Here is a 15,065-nt window from a genome sequence, read left to right as displayed (position 1 = left end):
GCTGAAGCTAAAGGAAGCAAACAAATCAATCTAAATAATTTCCAGTAGACCAGACTGCATGCATTTTGAGTTTACTTTAGTTTCCTCGTCAACAGACTTACCTTTGTAATTATATTTTTGTGTAGAGACAAGGACTGAACCTCATTTTCATCCTGATTTGTAATTAACAATTTGCTGGGGATATTCGTAAAGCAGATAGTTTACCTGCATAGGGTTGAATGTTGACTGTTTCACCATAAATTCCAGTTAGTATGTGGATAGACTCTGCTCAGGTCACAAATACCAGCAGATGAGGTGCATGAACACGGAACTCAACAGCTCACCCAACAGAAAGATCACGGGTAGACAGAGGGCCATGTAAGCAGGCTGCCTGAGGAAGATAAGGACCTGACCCTTATAAAGAAGAATCAAGGAGAAAAATAAGACAGGGAAGGGGGAGAGCAAGTGCTGATGGAAGCAAGCCACGTAGATATCTCGGGGGTGGGGGTGCAGGAGCACATTCTAGGAAATGGGGACAGCAAGTGCAAAGGTCCTGGGGCGGGCAGAACTAATTGGTCAAGAAATCCTAGGAGCCCACTGTGGCTGGAGGAGAGAGCAGTGGAGGGAGCATGTTAGGAAATGAGATGGGAGATCGAGCCTGCGGACACACCACAGAGGGTGTGAGCAGCTGGAGGAATGACTTTGCCACTGACAAGGGAGCGGTCAGGAGCCCTCTTTTGGACACAGCTCTTTGGTGTCTGAGTGGAGACTGAGTCGGTGTGTTTAATAGAGAGGGGGGATCTGGGTGGGAGCTTGGGGGAGGCATTTGCTGAGGCTCCGCCTGACATTACAGATGGGGCAGGTGAGAGGCGGAGCCACCCGAGGACTCTCGGGAGGCGGCCACATTCTGTGGGGGCTCCTGGGCTTAGGGGCATGGAGGTCTTGGGTCACCTTTGCCAGGACTGGGGTGACAGCCTGACTGGAGTGGGGGGCAATAGTGTTGGGGGCAATCGGAGACAGCACCTGCACACCCTCCTTTCCGGGAGTTCGCTAAAGGGGTGAAGCAAGTGGGGGCGGGGTGGGAGCAGCCAGGGGAGCCAAGAGACAGTTATTGCTCAGGATGTGAGAAAGGACAGCCTGTTGGAAACAGACAGAACCTTCTGGAGAGAAGGGCCCCTGGCTGCCCACATTCCTGTTTGGAAGTGCTCCTCAAGGACTGTAAATGTCCCTCTCTTAACATTTTCTTACACTCATGGGCACACGTTTTGTGGGGCCCAGTGCTCATAAAATCTGGGAACCCTTTTTAAGAAACAGAAGAATAGGAATATGCAGCGAGGTAGGGGGCTGGGGAGGGGCTGTGCCGTTTCAGCTGCATGAGCGCCCAGCAGCCCCTCTGTGGTCTGTGGTCCTGGCAGGTGAACGCCCTCATGAAACAGGAGGGCCCCAGCCCCTGGTGCATCTCTCCCGGGCCCTTGGACCCCCTGTTCCTGTGACTGTGCCTTCATTTCTTCACAATCCTAGTGAGGTGGGACTAGGGTTGTTTCACACTTTATAAATCCATTAGCCTTCAAGACACATTGCCACTTGCAAGTCTGTTTTATAACATGCTCACCACCACCCATTATGGGGATACGATCTTGTATTTGAAGCTTTTGGCTAAATTGTGCAAGGGAAATGACACCCAGGAGTTTTTACTGGAATGAGTGAGTATTCTTCGTGACTTTTAATTATGTTACATCTTAAAATATTCGATACTAACTGGTGATTTGAAAGAAACCAAACCATTGTTCAATCAATCTGCATATCTACATTTCTGCCTCTGGGATCAAACATTTATATATAACTGTTCTTATGGCAACCAAAATCAACAATTTCAGAGGTCGGTTTTGGTGAGGAAAATAGAATTTGCTTCTGTTTGGCAGGAGGATATGTGCCACAGGCTATTAAAATAAATGCAAACGAGCATGGATTATATGGGATCATCGGTGATTTTATCTCTATGGTAGCCTAAGATACGATCCAGTTTACACAAAGAAAAGCAGTCTATTCTATCCCAGACTTGAAGAAATGTTACATTTCCCTAAGATCCTGGGTCCTCAGATCTGACCTTACTAATTACAGAAATGCACGCATCCTGCTGCTGCGGCCCTCCGCCCCTGGCCCGCCCCTGCCGGCGTCCTGTCCACCTGGGCAGGGTCTCACAGAGCGCCCAGGGCCCACACGGGCCTAGGAAGCATCTGACCCTTCAGGTTCCCCACCACCTCTCTCTCCCCTGCACCTCCCAGTGCAGCAACCTTCCCAGGTCACTTGGCTAGCCAGTGCCCAGCCGGGGCCCGAGGGCATGTCTAAAGGAGAAGGAAAACGTATCCTCCCAGGTGGGTGAAAGTGTGGGTGTCCCGGCAGATCCAATGCCCGGACCAGGACACCGGTCGCTGAATTCCTCACAGTCAGCTCCATCCCTGGTGAGCTTCTCCCCTCACTGCCCCACAGAGCAGCTCCTCGCAGCTCCAGGGCTCCCAGCTGCGCCCTGCAAGTCCAGGGCAGCTGTGGGCTGGGACCATTTTAACTCTTGGGACCACCCTTGGCCTGAACCAGGGGAGTGGGATTCCCTGAGCCAAGGCATGGGGGGCAGCTTCTGGGAGTGCACGTGCCTCTGGAGCTGGTATCCGGGTGCCTTCACTGAAGGAGGGCACGTGGCTTCTGGACAGTGAGGTCCTCAGCGAAGAGAGGGCGGGGCTCACTTAGGGCTTCTGCACATGCACTCACCTTCGCCTTCCCATGCCCTGAAGCCAGATCTCACCCAGACTCACACCAGCTCTCAGCTCAGGACTCCAGGTGATGTCAAGCCCTCTCACCCCATCTGGGGGTAGCTCCTGGGGATCTGTGGCTGTCCCCATTACCACAGGAGAGGGAAACAAGGACGAATTGTAATGAAAGTTCAGGTGGAAAGGAGGAGAGCAGAAAACCCGCTGCACTGGCCGTTTGGGGGTGGACAGAACAGCCCGGGGCCCTCAGTGGCTGTGTGTCCAGCAGAGCATCCCGCAGGCCTGGGCCCATGGGTCCCTCGGGGATGGCGCCGGGGATGCCTTCCCGTCACCACCCTGTGAAGCCACTTTCTGGCTGGAGAGATCTGAGGGCCCGGGGCTTTGCCTGGCGGGGAGGAGACCCGCTGTAGGTTTCCAGTCTCTTGGCAGTACAACCTTTTTAACAAGTTGGGTTCTGCCCTATTTGTTTCCTGTTGGTTGCTTAGTAACAAGCAGCCCTGCTTCTCAGTCACTGCCTCTGAGCTGGAGTTCACTGGGGCGGGAACTCTGCTCCTAGAACAGGCCCTCCCTTGGCTCCACTTGGCATTTAAGTGCTTTGCCTCAGGGCTGCTCAGGTAGAAGGTGGAGGGCGCTTCCTCCCTGCCCAGTGGGGTGGCCCTGCAGGCCACCGAGACTCCACCTTCAGCACCAGAAATGAAGGAGAGCCAGTGGCCTGGGAAAGGCTTGAAGATCATTGTTCCCCTCCGCCTCCATCTTCCCTTCTGTTAAGTTCCTGCTTCCCTGCGGACACTGGCTCAGCCCCAGGGGGCGGGGTGTGGGGTGGGGAGAGATCCCTGCAAGGCTCTGGGTCCCCAGAGGGCCCCTGCTTTGGATTGCATGCCATAGGGAGACAGGTTTTCTGTGCGCCAAGCCATCGTCTGGTTGTCTCTGTCCGCAGCAGCTGTCCTTCTCCAGAGGATCTGTTCCCTGAGGGGCTTACGCTCTCTCTCATTTGGAATTGACCTGCCATTCCCGAGTCCTGTGGCTGGCGGTCACCCAGTGCCAATGGCCAACCGAGGTCGTTTAGACACATGCTCGCTTTAAAAGGTCAAGGATGGCCAATCACTGCCCACCTCCAATGCGGCCAGTTCCATATTCATTCTGTATCAAGCTGCTCGTAACAACATCGCACTCCTGGACCAAATTATTTATTGGGTGCAAGTAGAAGAAAACCAACATGAATGACTTGAGCAATTAAAGGACTCCGTTGCGTGTTGTCACAGAAAGTTCAGATAGAAGCTACCTTCGGGTACAGCTGGGTGTGGCAGCTCAGGTGCCGTGACGAGGGCCCCTTTGCTGCCTGGGCTTCGAAGCAGGGTGCGTTTTCCCTCAGGGCTTCCAGCAGCTCGTGTTCCTCATTTGGATTCAATCTTCAGATGAGAGCCCGGGGCTTCCATCCAGTGGGGCCAGCTGAGCTTGCATGATCCCTGATGACCGGAAGGGGTGGCGTCACTCCGGTGAGTTTAGGAAGAAGCTGTCAGCCCCACCAGGGGCAGCGGCAGCTCACGTTTGCATGTGACATGCCCTTAAGGAAGATTTCTGTCACAGTGACATACTGAGTTTTAGCACAGGAAGAGCATGGACACAGGAGGCAGGCCATCTGCTCCACAGCAAAACTAGCTGTGGGACCTGGGGTGAGCTCGTTAGCCTGTACGGGGCTCAGTCTCTGCACTTGTGAAGGGCGGCAATAGTTCTGCGCTTATCCCTCCCATGGTCCCAAGGGTCACGTGAGATGGTGGGTGTGGGGTGCCCAAGCAGGGCCTGGCGCCCTGTAAAGACTGAGTGTCTGCTGTGCATTTTTGATACATGCCAGAAATAAAAACTGTCAGTGGAATAATCACAGGGAGTGTTCACAACCAGGCCAAGAGATTAGACTTGGATCGAGGCCGTGAGACTAGAGCTTGATAAGGTTGGACAGGGGTAATGACAACGACCTCCTGTTTCCGGGGAGCACTGAGCACTGGAGGGTGTTCGAGATGCTTACTCTCTTAAGTGGGGTGAACATGCTCTTTGAAATGTCGCCTACCGCGCGCACAGGAACTCGGGGCTGATGACTTGAAATCATGGGGTGAAGTGAGAGACGCTTCGCCGTCTTGACAGTGTGGGGACTGGCTCCCGTGAGAGCGTGTCGCAGGGCACGAACTCCTCCCTGAGTGAACCTGTGTCCCCGCGCACCCGGGCCGCATCAGGACAGGTGGGTCCCTCCTAACCGCCCACGGAATAGGGTGGAGCGCTCACGCCCCTTGTCCCTGTCGCCTGCACACACCTGCTCCAAGGCTGTACGGCGTCCAACTCCATGGGACGAGGCCACACACAGGTTAAAAAGAAGTTACATTTTTAACATTTAGTGGGGGCTCTTAAAGGCTCAACCTGCCTTTCCAAGTATTTTCTGGTCCCCTTCTCTCTCTCCTCTTCTCTCCCTCTCTCCTCTTCTCTCCATATATATCTGTACATACGTACATGTCTACAAATAATACCTCACCAGAGGGTCTGAGTGCTTGTGCCACGGGAAGGGAGTCGGCGGCGGGAACTTGGGCGGTGGCCGCACCACTGTGGGCCGCTGAGCGCCAGTGGCGTGTCGTCTCTCGGCTAAGTGGACAGTGCCCTCCAGGTGCTGGGGTGTTCCAAGATGCTTCTCTTGCAAACTAGGAGCAGCTTTCTAAGTGCTTAGGTGGGGGTCCAGGGCCGTCCCTGCCCATCCCTGCTGGTCCCTGCGCTGACGCCCCGGACTCAGAGGGAGGGACGGTGGGACACTGCACAAGTGACCACGGGGCAAGGAGTGACTGGAATTGACTTCGGAATATGCCTGTTACACACGGTGTTACTCAAGCACTACCTGCCTGTGGTTGAAAGTTAGAAAATGCATAGACATGGGGCACCTGGGTGGTTCAGTCGGCGAAGCATCTGCCTTCCTCTTGGTCCTGAGATCAAGCCCCACATCAGGCTCCCTGCTCCATGGGGAGTCCGCTTCCCCCTCTCCCTCTGCCGCTCCCCCTGCTTGTGTTCTCAATCTCTCTCTCTCTGTCAAATAAATAAATAAAATCTTAAAAAAAAAAAGAAAATGCAGAGACACATTTTTAAAAATAAACAGCTCCAGATTATTATTCTCCTGGGATATAATTACTCGGGCGTAGGATGCATTTTCACTTTCAAATGTTGTCATTCGTGCGGTATGAATAAAATTGTAATTGTGCTGTAGTTATTATTTTGTAATCTGCTTTTCCTACTTAGCAGGATATCATCAGCTGGTTTTTCCCTATTTTCCACCCATAAAGAGATGCCTGGCTCTCCCCTGCTCAGGGTGGTGCTTGGGGACCGGCTGATGGCCTTGCTGGGAGCCTGCTTCTGGTTGTGAGTCTGACGCAAAGGTGTCCTTGTGTCTCCCATCGATCCTTTCCCTCCCTGTTCCCCGAGGATACGGGAGTAGAGTGGGTTGCTAGAGTAACACCTCGATACCAAACAGAATGAGGACATATGTGTGCAGACCTGTTCTCTGCCGTCCAAGGGGAAGGAAGAGCTCCTGGGGCGGGGTGGGGGGAGGCGTCCTGAAGCGGAAGTCCAAAGGTGGGATGTAAATCACTCGCTGTCTGGGGCAGAGCTCGGAAAGACGCCTGGGGCAGAAGAATACAGAGTATGACACGCACTGACAGCGAAGGACACCGGCCTGGGGGTGAGGTCCTAGTTTCAACTCCTCTGATCTATCATATCCTGTCAGGTGAGTCACAGATTCTCCGCAAGCAAGGCACAACTTCCTCATCTGCAGAGTAAAATTATAGGAGGTCGTGAATGGCAAGAGAATGTGTATGAAACACGAGGGAAAATTTGAAGGACCAGTAGAACTACAGTGTTCTTGTTGTTGCACAAGAATAAAAAGTCTTTACTTTGTGTTACTTAATCTACTCAAGAGTCCCAGGTGAAACACTCTAAAATAGGTAAATGCACACATGACAATCTTGGCAATAATTATGGGATGGATATTGCTGGAATGATCAGTTAACCTGAATTAGATACCGGTGGCCTCACCGAGCAGGCTTATGTCCTCACTCTATCAGTACGGACCTGACCTGACCCCTGCTTTGAGAAAAGCCAACGACAGTCCAGATTTACAGAGAAAAATTTAAAAACCAAAAGATTCTTTTAGAGGTTCCTGAGTGGCTCAGTCAGTGAAGCATCTGCCTTCGGCTCCGGTCATGATCCCAGGATCGAGTCCCACGTCGGGCTCCCTGCTCAGCGGGGAGTCTGCTTCTCCCTCTGCCTCTCCTCCAGCTCATGCTTCCACTCACACACTCTTTCTCTCCCTCTCTCTGAAATAAATAAATAAAATCTTTAAAAAAAAGTAAAATAAAAACCATAAGATTCTTTTGAAAGTTCCCTTCACTCATTTTAGGTGAATTATTTGTAATTCCATTTATAATTCGAACACACCTTTATGAAGTAATGGATACCATGGGTTTAGACCCAGAACTCACAGCATCTTGTTCTAACAATGCCACGCTGTATGACGTAACGAAGGTGGGGCCATGAGGAGGGAGGGCTGGTGGAGAAGCCACTTGTCACCTGTGTCAGTTTCTCTTCCTATGATAATATTTTCTAGGAAATGGCAGGTTGATCCCCTTGGAGATGACTCTCAACTTCCACTTTTCATCTAGAGGGTTCATAGGCGTTAGCTAGAGACAGTCAGGCGGAGCTCTTCCGAAGAGTTAATGACACTCTTTCATGGGTGCGTTTAACTTTAACTACATGATCTAAATTGGGAAATGAGACAAATATATAATAATCAAGCTGGCAGAAAAGTGCACTTAAAGCTGATTAAGTATTTAGGAGCAGACTCTCATTATACCTCAGGAGCATCCGGGGAAGCATCTACAGATCAACCTGGCGCCTTTGGGCCGTGTGTGCATTGGAAAGTTCTGACTGTGCCAGGTAGAGCACACAGCCCCCGTCACAAGGAATCGCATCTTTCAGGTTATCCTGGAAATAATAAAAGCCCTTTGCCAGCTGTCCTGCTGCCTCTTGCCACTTTAGTCACTCAGGCAATTTGTTTAGGATTATGGCTTGGAAAAAACTGATCTAATGCCACAAAGAATTTGTTCATTAAGACAATGTATCTAAATACATACACGGGGCTTTTGTCCTTGCAAAAACTGTCAGATGTGGGTTATACATTAATTACTATTCCAGTACGGGAAGGTGGTTAGTCAGGGTTCTCCAGAGAAACAACCAATATGAAGGGGAGATGTCTATGCATGGGTCAGTCCATCTGCCATCTGCAGCAAAGTTCATTTCAGGGAGTGGATCACAAACCGTGGAGACCCGTTCAGTCTAGAGTTTGCAGGGCAGGCCGGCAGGCTGGGGACCCGGGCAGAGGCCGATGCTGTAGGCTGGGCTGGAATTCCTTCTCCAGGAAACCTCCGTGTTTGTTCCGAAGGCTTCCAGCTGATACGATGAGCTCCACCCACATTCTCAAGGGTAGTCTTTTTACTGGTGACTGATAGAAGACATTAAGCATGTCTATAAAATACCCGTGTGGACACAGCTAGATTAGTATTTGTCTGAACAGCTAGATGATGTAGACTAGCCAAGTAGACGTAGAAACTCATGGAGGCACTGACCTGCTTCCCGAGAGAATGCGGGAGTCTCGGCAGACCTCCTACTGTCAGTGACTGAATTTATGCATAGGCCTTTTCCCCTACAACTTTCAGAGTCCTGGTGAATTTAATGTTTAACTCCTATGGCTGGGGGATAAACATACAAATGTTAAAATGTATTTTTTGTTTGTCTCCAACTCTTTAGGAGCTTTAAGGAAATAATTGCCTTTAGGATAGACATCTGGATGCTTTTAAAAAATAGCAGCATTTGGAAGAGCTGAGAGACAAAGTGCCGGGAAGCGGCCTTGAAGATGTGTGTGCCCGACATGCTGAAGCGCGATGTGTTTTTTGTGCTAATGTGTGCCTCTGAACTTCTTTAAAATGCCAAATTATTCTCTTCTGGGAGGGATGCAATCAGTTCTCTGCTGACTATTATAAAAAATGTAGATAAAAGCAAAATTTCAAATGCTGTTCTACAAAAATTATTGCATCATCTCTGGCTCATTGTGGAACTTTGTACGAGATGTGTGTTGATGTGTGGCTGTGCAGTCCTGCCTTGGCAGATGCAATCATCACCGGTTTTATGAAAAACGCAGTTTATTCATCTGTGCAATATAACCTCTCATGGCAACACGGGTGCAGCCAAGCGCAGCCTTACACAAATGCAGAATACAGTTGGAACCCGGAGCATCTGAAAGGTCGTCTCTTGCTTTCCCCCAAAACACAATTTTCTGCTGGCGGATGATGGAAAGTCTGACATTATAACATTGTAACTTGATTATAAAGCTTTGATTCATGATATCATGCCAACGCCACAGGAGAGGCCAATGACATGGAAGCTCTTAACTACTTTCATTTTGCAGGAACCAGTTTCGAATCTTTCCTGATCTGATTCCTCCAGCGGGGAGGAAGGGGCACCCGCGGGCCACACGCCTGTCGGAAGCGGGCTCGCTGTGAGCGCCGAGGTGCTGCATGCCCCCTTGCATTCCCACCTCCCTGCTTCATCCAGAATAAACCTGACTGCAAGTGCTTTTGAAAACCTAGAAACAAAAGTGTTTCAGCATAACTAGGTGACAGTAAGTGCTAATGATGCAAAGAACAACTACAGGATGTAGAAAGTTCTGGAAGTGAGGGAGAGTGCGGCGGGGAGCAAGGCGTCTCGTGAACCGAGCCTGGACAGGTAAGAACAGGAAGATCAGGAAGATCACTGACATCGAGGACTCTGAGACGTACTCTGAAGATCACCGCTAATCATTAAAAATTCATAAGCGGGGCAATCTAAGATCATATTTGCTCGGAAATATGTCATACCTTTTAACATGTCCACATACTCTTGAAGCAAACACCGCTTTCTGGAATCACCCTTCTGGATACCTTGGGTTTTGCGGAGGATATATTGACTGATTTGCATGCTATCTTCCATTTCCTTCCCACCTGCCCCATCTTGTACCTGCAACACTCCAGGCACCCGAGCTTCCCGACCCTGCGGAGAGCCTGGGCTGAGGGGCCTTCTGCGTCCTGGTCTAGGTGGAGCCCGGCGCCCTCTGGGTCTCTCTCAGGGGACCGTGGTCACAGAGCAAGGGCTCTGGCTGGTAGGGACGGCACCACAGTGGGGCACTGGTCTCGAAGACAGAGATTGGGAACGGGTAGGGAGAGCTAGTGTGCAGAGTAGGGCGGAGAGGAGCCGACAGGCCCAGAGGTCTTGAGCAGGCGGGCCTGGCTGCGTCCAGCTGAGGGCAAGAAGAGACCTTTCGGCAGGAAATGTCCGCTTGTCAAGGGCTCCAGCTTCATCACAGATTTGGTTGCTCGGTACTCTGCATCTGTTCAGAAAACCCAGTTTTACTTGAGCTACTTTGAGGAACAGCTGTCTGATTCTTACCTCCTGGCCATCGTAAATTAGCTGGAAAATGCCTGGAGACCCATGAAATGGGGCAATTAAAAAAAGTGAAAGAGTGGGAAAGTGTTTTCCATAACTAGACCACTATAAGGCTGAATGATTATTGAGATTTTGTCTTTGGTTACTCTTATTTACTTCTATTTCTCTCTCTTCATTTTCATTTTAAGAATAGGTCTAAGAGGGTCTTTTTTTGTAGCATGTTGTAAACCCTTCGTAAATATTTGTAAATGAAACAATAGAATATATTTGAGTTAAACTTTTGTAATTTTATATTTGGAAAATGATTTATAAGAATGTGTTGCCTGACACTACTGGATTTGGAATATACACCCCAAATCATCAGAAGTTGGAATCACACACACACACACAGAAGTAGCATATCATAAAATATTCCTGAATCCTTGGGTATAGTTCAAAAAGCATAAGGTCCTGTTTAGGGGATATATTTTTTAATCTTGTTGAGTTTAATTACATCATTATGAGAAATAGTTGAAAAGGTATTTCCATGGTCGTTTAGTTTATTGCTGCTTGGAAGCCAAATAAGCAATGGAGGACGTAAGACTTTCTCCTCGCGATGATTTCTACATCTAGACAGGGGAACATTAGAGGAACACGTGTAATTAGAAAAAGTAATGTAAAAATTATAAATGTCACCTTTATGGTGACCAAGGGAGATTGTTTAAATAATCAGAAACCTGTGAAGTTGTTTAGAGCATTTTTGGAAGCCATCCTGTGGAAAGCCTGCCTGGGAATGGTCTGTGTCATGAAGTCCAAGGCCCCAGAAGACAGCAGGGGTGGTGAGTGCCCGCAGCAGGGGCTGGATCCGTGCTCATGGGCCCCAGCGCCTGAGGCACAAGCTCTCCCTGGGCTTCGCCCTGCAGCAGCTGCACCATCAGTTTCTGGAAGGTTTTCCTGAAGCCCAGGCTATGGGGTTGCTTTTGTATGTGTTATATGTCTATACATTCTCTGCCCCTTTACACCACATACAGTTTATATACATAATACAGAATTTATAAGCTGCTCTACACACTGCCTTTTTACACTTAGTGATATATTAGTGCTCGAGTTGTATACTAATTTCTCAACTTCTGAATAGAACTTGGTTTTATGAATGAAGCATCATTTAATCGGCCAGTCCCACAGGGAGCCAATTAGGTTACTTCCAATCTTCTGTAACAAGTAAGCTGCAAAGAAGTACCTTGTACCTAAGTCATTTTATGCCCACGTAAATGTATCTGGGGTCCCATTCCTGGGTCACAGGGATGTGTTGGGGGGTCGTTGGGAGGGTGACCGCCTGCTGACCTTGGCCGGCCAGCCCCGCACTGCCTTTGGACTCTCTGCTCTGCTTACCGCTAGGAGCTGTTTCGGGGGGCGGCCTTGAGAGAGCAACGCGGTATGGAGGACATCTGGATGTGGCTGAGCCCTATTAAGGTTTCTCTGCAAGCTTGAAGACGTGGCAATTGGAGACCTCCTTGCCTTGGGGCCCAGGACAGGCCCTGTAGGTAGGTTCCCTGGCCCTTACACCTGTTACCTGTTCATCTGGGGTGCCTTGCCCCGTCCTTTGGTCTCTCCCGCCCTCCGAGTCTTGGGCCAGTTTGCAAACCAACAGTGTGTACGCTATGTGGATAGTGTTGCCAAATTGCCTTACTCGTGCCTCAGAGTAGAGCTTTCTCCGGTGTGGATCTGGGAGGAGAGAGCCAGCCCCCCGGGGGAGGTGCTACTGTGCGTGTGTGAATTCAGTTTCCTTCCACGTGATTAGTTCATTTTATATGAATTATCTGCTCAGGGCCTTTAGCCATTTTTTTTCTATGAGTTTATTGGCCTTTTCCTTAGTGTTTTGTAAAAATTCTGGAAAATAAGCTACATGTGATATGAGTTGATAAAAAATGTTTTTGTTTTTGCCTTTTTATTTTGTGGGAGTTTTTACTTTTTGAAAATATTCATTAGTTCTGAGATCTAATCTTGTGACAATCCTTGGCAGTGACAAACCTTTGTCTCTTGAAGGACAGGTAAGAGAGATGACGTGTTGATACTATTTTGAGTTAAAAATGATACAACTTTGTCTTTAGACGTCTTTGAAGGCAATTCTAAAAGAGGGGCTTCAAAATATTTTGAGCAGCATCCTAAGCATATGGCTTCCCAAGGGCACAATTGTAAAGATGACACACTTCCATAAGGGTGCAAACTCCATCCTATCTGTTAAAAACAATTCTCGTGATATTAGAGTCACCCAGCAGATGAGCAGGAGTGTCCAGGTTAGAGGCCATCCAGTGGGCAGGAGGACGAGCTTCTCAGGGGGAGGGAGTGAGCGCTGGGGCAGCCAGGGGACCTCGGGAAGAATGAGGGTCTGTCGTTCAGGGCCCCACGTGCCATCCTGAGAGGGATGATGCCATCCCAGGGCAGCAAAGCCTCTGGACACTTCAACTCGGGAGCTACAGGATCTGTTTTTAATTTTATTTATTGATTAAATGAACGACATTTTATTTTTTATTAGTTGAGGTCATTTTGGCAATATCGTGGGGTTGATAAAAGGGATGTTTAAGTCCTATCTTCCGACATCTGTGAACGGGAACACATTTGGAAATAGGGTCTTTGCAGATGTCACTTAAGATGAAGTCATGCTGGCTTGTGGTGAGCACAAGCCAATGACTTGTGTTCTTGTCAGAGGGAACTCTAGACCCAGGGTACGGAGAGAGGAGTCTTGTGGAGGGGGGACGAGGTCACAGTATCGCAGCCACAAGCCATGGAGGCCACCGACAGCTGGGGGAGGGGGCGGTAAAGCATCCTCCCTCAGCACCCTCTAGAAGGAAACTGCCCTGCTCACACCTTGATTTTGGACTTCTGGCCTCCAGGACTGTGAGGTTGTGGAACTTTGTTAGGACAGCCCGGGAAGCTTGCATCGGCATGAAGCATCAAACACGGAGTCTGGCTAGCTCCAGCAAACACAACACAGTACAAAGCAAAAACAGGAGAGAGGGAATGTCTTGCAACTAGTAAGACCTTAGAAGGGAAGGAAGTTTCCGCGTCCACCCCAAGAGGGATCCGGACTTGTGTTTGGTAAAGCTTCTCTGGTTGCGGGCTGGAGGCGAGCTAGGAGTGGAGTCCACAGGGGCCTTCTTCAAGGAGCCTTGGCTGGCGTGGGGAGGGTGTACCTGGGGACAACAGCAGTGGCCACACTTCACGTTTATTTTGAGGAGATGCATTCAACGGGAGGTGATGTTGGATTGGATGCCAACCCACGGCCTAGGGATGTCACACCATGTGAAAGAGCTTTGGAAAGCCTCACTGTGGCTCCTATAAGTCAACCTGAAGTTCTGTTTGATTCTGGGAACTTGACTCCTGGCCAAAATATAAAGAGATATGCTCCATTTTCAGAACTGTAAAATAATGCTTGGATAGTTGAAAGACATTTAAAATGATAACCACAAATACGGACCCAGTAGTTGACTGTGTTTTAATTATGAAGGATTTTGAACATACAGAAGAGGAAGCAGAGTAACAGAGACCCACAGGTGCCCCACTAAGAGGACACAGATGTGAGCAGTGTGGGGTATTTGCTTCAGGTCTGTCCATTCTTTCCGTAAAATATAACCACACAGATAAAGCTAAACCCTTCATTTTGTTCCCACTTGTTCCTCCCTGAAGTTCATGGGTATCACTCCCAGGCCAGCTTCCGCACTTTTCTGACACAGGTAGGTAAATACCACGTATTTTTTCATTTTTCAGGTATTTTGTGTGTTTAAAACACATCATTAGTATTAGACTGCAGGCATCTTTATGAGCCTTGCTTTTTCACTTCACATTTTGTATTTGGGATTTATCTGCACGTACATGTTGCTGTAGTTCACTCATTTTAACGCTGCTGTCAATGCTCTTGCATGAACCAATCCCAGGCTTTCTTTTCCTTCTGAGGGCTGTTAGGTTGTGTCTACTTTTTAATACTGAAGAGTTTGCTGCAGCAAAACATTCTCATATATGTCTGTGCTCACTGGGTTTCCTTTGCTCTTTATCAGCCTTGTGACTGGACACTTAGCGTCCACCTTCTTGGTCTTTTTTGGGTATTTTATGCAATGAAGATGATAGGTGTCTGCCCATCCCAGCCTTATCTCTAAAGACTTTCAATTCTGCTCATTTGAAGTATTTAAAAACATTCTCTTCATGATTTGTTCTCTGGCCCTTTTGTGTGTGTGTGTGTGTGTGTGTGTGTAAACGTGTGTTTACCTGTGATTCATTTCCAGATGTGTGTGGGGTGGGCTGTGGCTACCTTTTTGTTACTGATTTCTGATGCAATAGCCTTGTGGTGGATGTGGTTGGTTTGATACCAATTCTTGCATATTTGTTGGGAATTGCTTTGTGATCTGGTATGTGGACAAATTTTTTTTAAAGATTTTATTTATTTATTAGAGAGCACACGCGTGCCAGCATGAGTGGGCTGGGGGGCGGGGCAGAGGGAGAGAGAGAGGCTGAACACGAGCTCAACTCAGAGCTCAGTCACAACCCTGAGATCAGGGCCTGAGCTGAAAGCAAGAATCAGGCACTTAGTGGACTGAGCCACGCAGACGCCCCCCCCCCAGCCATACTAATTTTTAAAACTTTTCACTTCAAATACGTTTGAGGCCTACAGAATATCTAAAACTCTCTGTGGAGGGTTCTTGTGTACCTGTCATCCAGCTCCTGCTAACGGCGACTTACACAACCAAACTACAGTGACGGAAGCCAAGAAACTAAGGCTCCTCCATGCTCTACAGACCTTGTTTGTAGTCCCCACTGGTCCCTCTGATGTCCCTTTTGGGGGCC

The 15,065-nt window shown here is 49.0% G+C and overlaps 1 long non-coding RNA gene across 2 annotated transcripts in view; it reads left to right on the top strand.

The window, feature by feature from the left end:
• LOC112835262 (uncharacterized) overlaps positions 1-8,837 on the top strand; it is a 10,626-nt gene extending 1,789 nt beyond the window's left edge. Inside the window, exons 2-5 of one of the 2 annotated variants that reach the window (XR_003211158.2) lie at positions 4,160-4,240; positions 4,821-4,977; positions 6,018-6,131; positions 8,577-8,837. This is a non-coding gene — a long non-coding RNA (uncharacterized lncRNA). Of the gene's footprint in view, positions 1-3,601; positions 4,241-4,820; positions 4,978-6,017; positions 6,132-8,576 lie in introns of those variants that run through there. The other variant, XR_003211157.2, reaches the window with a different exon arrangement.
• Positions 8,838-15,065: the final 6,228 nt, after the last annotated feature.

This window comes from Callorhinus ursinus, unplaced genomic scaffold (assembly GCF_003265705.2).
Source record: "Callorhinus ursinus isolate GAN/ISIS: 27379988/994484 unplaced genomic scaffold, GSC_fseal_2.0 scaffold11, whole genome shotgun sequence".
NCBI lineage: Eukaryota > Metazoa > Chordata > Mammalia > Carnivora > Otariidae > Callorhinus > Callorhinus ursinus.
The sequence above is the reverse complement of the archived record's forward strand: the minus strand, read 5'-3'. Positions and strand labels throughout refer to the sequence as shown.